The 6093-nt window shown below is 41.4% G+C and overlaps 1 protein-coding gene across 1 annotated transcript in view; it reads left to right on the forward strand.

The window, feature by feature from the left end:
• Positions 1-4000: 4000 nt before the first annotated feature.
• Positions 4001-6093, forward strand: part of LOC143288609 (acyl-CoA dehydrogenase family member 10-like) — a 42334-nt gene continuing 40241 nt past the window's right edge. The window contains exon 1 of the mRNA XM_076597264.1: positions 4001-4081. The gene's annotated coding sequence lies outside the window, so the exon portion shown is untranslated. The remainder of the gene's footprint in view (positions 4082-6093) is intronic.

Raw genomic sequence — 6093 nt, forward strand, 5'->3', positions numbered from 1 at the left:
TTGTGATTTTAGACGAAAATCTGACCCCTTCTGTCCGTATAGCACCCGGCCATGCCTCAGGTCATTACTACTTTCCCTGTTCCTCTCTCCTCAGTTAGCTTAAAAAAAAAGAGTAGAACCAAAATGAAACAAACTAACTATCAAACAACAGAATTACAAGAAATGGAGCTCCTAACCAAACTCTGAACTATTTCAAACACATGCTGACTGTCATAAAATATTTCCAATGGAAACATATAGAACTGCAGATTTTATAACTGAAATTGGTAATATTAAAGTTTTCAACTGTTCACACTCACGTGATATACAGATAGATAGAATGTCTTGTATTTTATTAATATCTTTTCCTGTTACAAACAGATTCCTCTGTGTGAAATTCGGGCTGCTCTCCCAAGGCAGACTGAGCGCGTCGCTACACTACAGCGCCACCCTTTTCAGTTTGTGTGTATTTTTTCCTGCGTGCAGTTTTATTTGTTTTTCCTATCGAAGTGGTTTCTTTCAACAGATTTTTGCCAGGGACAACACTTTTGTTGTCGTGCCGGGTTCTTTTACGTGCGCTAAGTGCACTGCTGCACACGGGGCCTCGGTTTATCGTCTCATCCGAATGTCAGTGATTAGCGTCCAGACCACCACTCAAGGTCTAGTGGAGGGGGAGAAAATACCAGCAACTGAGCCATGATTAGAGCTCAGATTCTTTCGCATCCTAGGCGGACGCGTCACCTCTAAGCCATCACTCCACATGACAGATAATTTATATATAGATATATGTATATGGATATATATAGATAGATAGATAGATATGATGTATGTATATGATATGCATGTGGATAATTTCATTACCACAAATGCAAGTCGATTTAAAAGCAAATTCTGTTTTCATAGCATCCAGTCGTAGTTTGTACAGTTGACTGGTGAACCTTCTGTTACTGCAATGCCCAGCTTTTGTTTTAAAGAAAACAATACGATCAATTTTGCATGAACTATAGTTACCATTATATCTGACAGGATCAGACTCCTGTTTCACCGCTGAGTTTATTTACATGGCTGATAATGCGTGTCAGTGACGGATGCGTGTCAATCAACACGCGCGCGCGCGCGTGCGTGCGTGCGTGTGTGTGTGTGTGTGTGTGTGTGTGTGTGTGTGTGTGCGTGCGTGAAAGAAAGTATGCACGCTCGACAGGTTGCTCGGCGGGAGACGGACTGGAGAGGAAACTCGAACTCGAATGTTTTATTGGGGATAAAGGATAAGCTACAGGCATCTTTTCACCATGCCCTCACATAAGAAAAGAGACAGGAAAAAATGCAACGCGGAGAACAGAAGGAAGGAATAGATGGAGGAGAAAGATAAAGGAAAAGAGAAGGAGAAAAACAAAAACAAAAAAAACAACAACAAAAACAACAAAAAAACACCAACCGAATAAAAGTAATATTATTCCTTAACAAGGGGCCTGGAATTGCCATAGGCAGCCTGAGACCGGCTAGCTCAGAAGGGCGAAAAGTACAGGTGCAGTAGCCTGCCGGTAAAACCCACCAAGAGTAGCTTTTAATTTCCACTGTCTAGGCCATTTTCTTTCTATCCTTCTAACGTCTTTTTCTTTTCTCGCAACTCGACGCAACCCCCTTTACAGCGGCAGAGTAATCAACTTGATAATTGTGGCCGTCAAATGGATGAAAATGAAGCTGAAGGTGAAGTGTGCACGTGGCATTGACGCCACCCTTGCCCATGTGTGCACTCAGCGGCTGTTCGGCCCTCGCCAGTGCACTGACCCCTCCCCCTCTCTTCCGTTCCCCCCCCCCCCCCACCCCCCAAAACCCCCACCGTTGTGTTTACAGGAAAAAATAACGACAGCAAAAAAACAAAAACAAACAAACAAATAAACAAACAAACAAATAAAACGCACACACACACACACACACACACACACACACACACACACACACACACACACACACACACACACACATATATATATATATACGATCACCGCACCATTAGATTGGATTATGCATGATACGGTGTGATATAGAGTGACTAATAAATCCAGGCCCAGATGTCTTCGTTTTCCACAACTAAGTGTAAAAAAAAAAAATAAAATAAAAAAGAATCTTGTTTTAGCCATGGGGTTTGGTGGTTGCTTAAAAAAAAACCTCTCATTATTAGTGCTCATGCTGGTTATGTATCACCTCCAAAGAAAAGTGAGTGTGGACAGCAAACGACAGATGTTATTCATTGTCGAAGTAGCTGGGCGTCAATCCTCGATCGATACGAAGCTCGGTGCTTTAAGCTGTGTTCGTCATTGGCTGAAATCGCTGAAAATGAACAATGATAGACTACCACGTAAATCTCATAATATGTTATATGATACAGACCTCAAAGGAAAAAGAAACTGGGTATCAAATATGCGAAAATTGTCTTGAGGGATTTGGATTTGGGTGTGTTTGGGTGTATCAATTACTGAAGTGGTTTGGGAAGAGACTATGTTTTTGAAAACTTTTAGTCCGCGTTTACTAGATAATAGATGGCAAAGCTGGGGGGGGGGGGGGGGGGATTATGGCCAATTGAATGATAGATCTGATTGCACACAGAATCTGTTGTGACAGAGTGACACGACACAACACAACTCTACCCAGCATGCATGAACCACGACAGAGTCATCGGCAAGTCGATGTTGGTCGTGTAACGGAAAGAAGAAGAAGAAGAAGAAGAAGAAGAACTCTTATTCTGTTTCTGGGACCGGACAGGACAGGACTGGCCTGGACTCTACTGGTATTTCTTGGCAGGTCCTCTTCTGCCGGAGAGCCACTGAGGGTACAGCCTAGATCGTCTCAGTTGTCCACGTGGGAAGGCACTGTCAAAATCACTCCAAGGAATCATCAGATGGAACATACCTGCACAACATCATGATACACTTAACTAAGACTACCCGTCTCCAGGTACAGCAAGTACTACTGACCATATCAGGTCAACCCATATCCTTGATTTAAACTACTGATAGTACTTTTTTTTTTCTTCTCTCGCTTTTTGTTCTTTTTTAACGTTCAGCCCGGCCAGGATTCGAACTCACAAACTGCAAACAGACTGCAAACTTGCTGTTCTAATGAGGAAGGTGGCAGAATGGTTAAGACGCTCAGCTGCCAATACAGAGAGTCCGTGAGGGTGTGGGTTCGAATCCCGCTCTCGCCCTTTCTCCTAAGTTTGACTGGAAAATCAAACTGAGCGTCTGGTCTTTCGGATGAGACGATAAACCGAGGTCCCGTGTGCAGCACGCACTTGGCGCACTGAAAAAGAACCCATGGCAACGAGAGTGTTGTCCTCTGGCGAAATTACGTAAAATGAAATCCACTTTCATAGGTACACAAATATGTAAGCATGCACTCAAGGCCTGACTAAGCGCGTTGGGTTATGCTGCTGGTCAGGCATCCGCTCAACAGATGTGGTGTAGCGTGTATGGATTTGTCCGAACGCAGTGACGCCTCCTTGAGAAAGTGAAACTGTTCTTATCTGTTCCGCTATCCACTGACACTGATGATACCTGAACGAAGCAGCCAAATCAAATGATTATATTATCATGAACTGTGCTCAGAATTAGTGAACTGAAACATGCGCAAAACTAAAAGGAGAAAGCGAAAAACTTTACAGAATGTAAGATGACGGTACAAACTGGAAAAAAGGCCACAAAGAAACGACAAAAACAAATGGAAAATTCAAAGAAGACATGGTGAGATTGTGTGTATGTGTGTGTGTGCTTGCTCCCTCCCTTACACCCACCCACATCCTGTTCTGCTCCGACCGTTCATCCCAAACTGACAACAATAACAACAACAACAACAACAACAACAAAGCCATAATGAAACAACGACAAAAACAAATGGAACATTCAAAGAAGACATGGCGAGATCGTGTGCTTGTGTGTGTGTGTGTGTGTGCTTCCCCCTCCCCACCCCACCCCCATCCCCAAGGGGACATAATGCTTGAGTTAATTAGAACCCATGTTAGAGTAAACTCCCTTGATCCTTCAACCTCAGAAGCAGACGCTTTGGTTGATACAGTGACAACAAACACTGATTAAGAGTGATTTGTGTGAGTAGGCCTACACTATTTGCATGTGTGTGTATGCCATGTTCCCCCTATACTATCAGCCATTCTCCGGAAATATTTTCTTGCATTTGTGTTCTTGCGTCATAGTTTTAGGACTTGTAACAGAGAGTTCAAAGTCCAAAATTGGGTCAGATTACGGGTTTCGCGATATTACATTGATGCAAGCACATTGGTCCTGGATTCGTTTTTTTCAGATTTCAGCGCGATGAACATGCAATGCATGTTAGGCAGTATGCACACGCATTGGTGCGCTCGCGCACGCATACATCACGAGCACATACTCACACACACATATGAACAGGTCAGACCTGTTATTTATTATAGATATAGATATATTCACACATGCACAGGTGCACGCACACAAAATTAACATGGATGCAGTTATACATTCTTTATAGGTGTTGGTGGAGAATGCATTGTACATATTCACAATGACATGTATACAATCCTCTCCCAGTCTTACCTCCCCTCCACCCCCATCCCACCACACACATACATTGTTTTTAATTTCATGCAGTCTTGTGCACATATACACTTGCATACATATATACACACATAATGTTTGTGTACTTTCGAGCACACACACACACACACATTGAAAAATATGTTGGTTTGATAGGCAGTATCAGTGTATGGATAATTATTTCAAGGTGTTTCTAAGTATTGAAAAAACAAGAACATGACAATACACTGATTACAGACCAAGGTAGAACATTGTATTTTAAACTGAAATAAATCCACATTTAAATTGAACAGGATCAGTAGCAGCACACATATACTTGACATCATCGATCAGTACTTGTCCCCCAAAAAAGTGTTCAGCAAGTTCAAAACACATAAATATGGTATTGGCATTTGAATTCATGCTTCAGCTTTGAAAATTTATGTAGTAATCCGAATTTCATGATTTGAAAACACACGCACACACACACACACACACACACACCAAACAAAAACAACAACAACAAACAAAAAAACAAAAAGGACCAGATACAATCAGCATCAGCAAAATATTAAGAAGTTCTTCATTCTATTCAATCATCCAATTGTGATGAACTTAAATAAAACCAGTTATCCCTTTTCAATAACAACAACAACAACAACAAAGAAAAAAAAAGAAGAAAAAAAAAGTCAAGTCCATAATATCTCCTAGAACTAATGGCATATAGACACCAGATCTCTTGAAATCCTCTGGAGATGAAGCCTAACCTTATAGCACCAAATTCATCTTTCACTATGGTTCCCAGGTCAAATTAAATGATGTTGCTTATAGCCCAACTGATTGCTCAGGGGCCATTTCAGGGCTGAATACCCGTCCGATCTTTAAACCAGTTGAAGAAAACATGAAAATTAATAGTTAGAAGGGAGGAGGAGAAATTTTGTTTAATGTTGGGCATTGATATTGGTGATTGCAGATGGGCTGTTGAAGCAACATTAGAAAGACCAGTTCCATCACACCAGATTTCATTCCACATAAACTTAGAATCAAAATTAAAATATTTAAAACAGCTTTAAAAGATCACCTCATCAACATATGTTTCAATCCACTTAAAATTTCAGTCAGGTTTAAAGAACTGATTTTCTTCAGGATCTGAAAAAGTGTTGGGAAACCATACTGTATTGTGAAGGGAAAAAAAAAAGAATAACAATTACCACCTTATCTACAGTTGAACTTGCCATTTTGATAAAATAAGTTGACAGGCGCAATAGCCGAATGGTTAAAGCGTTGGACCCTCAATCTGAGGGTCCCGGGTTCGAATCACGGTGAGGGCGCCTGGTGGGTAAAAGGCACAAATGTAAATTTTTGATGGGTTCATCAGTTCTTCAACACATACTTAGTAGGCCGCAGCTCAGATGTAAGAACTGTGTTGACTGGATCAGTCCTTGTGCTGATTGTGATCACTGTCGGTACATTTGCACCTTGTTCAGTACTTCAGCACTATTCATTTGACGCTGTGGGGTGGAGCAAATGTACTAAAGCAAAGTTATCTGAT

The sequence above is a fragment of the Babylonia areolata genome, chromosome 12, assembly GCF_041734735.1.
Source record: "Babylonia areolata isolate BAREFJ2019XMU chromosome 12, ASM4173473v1, whole genome shotgun sequence".
NCBI lineage: Eukaryota > Metazoa > Mollusca > Gastropoda > Neogastropoda > Buccinidae > Babylonia > Babylonia areolata.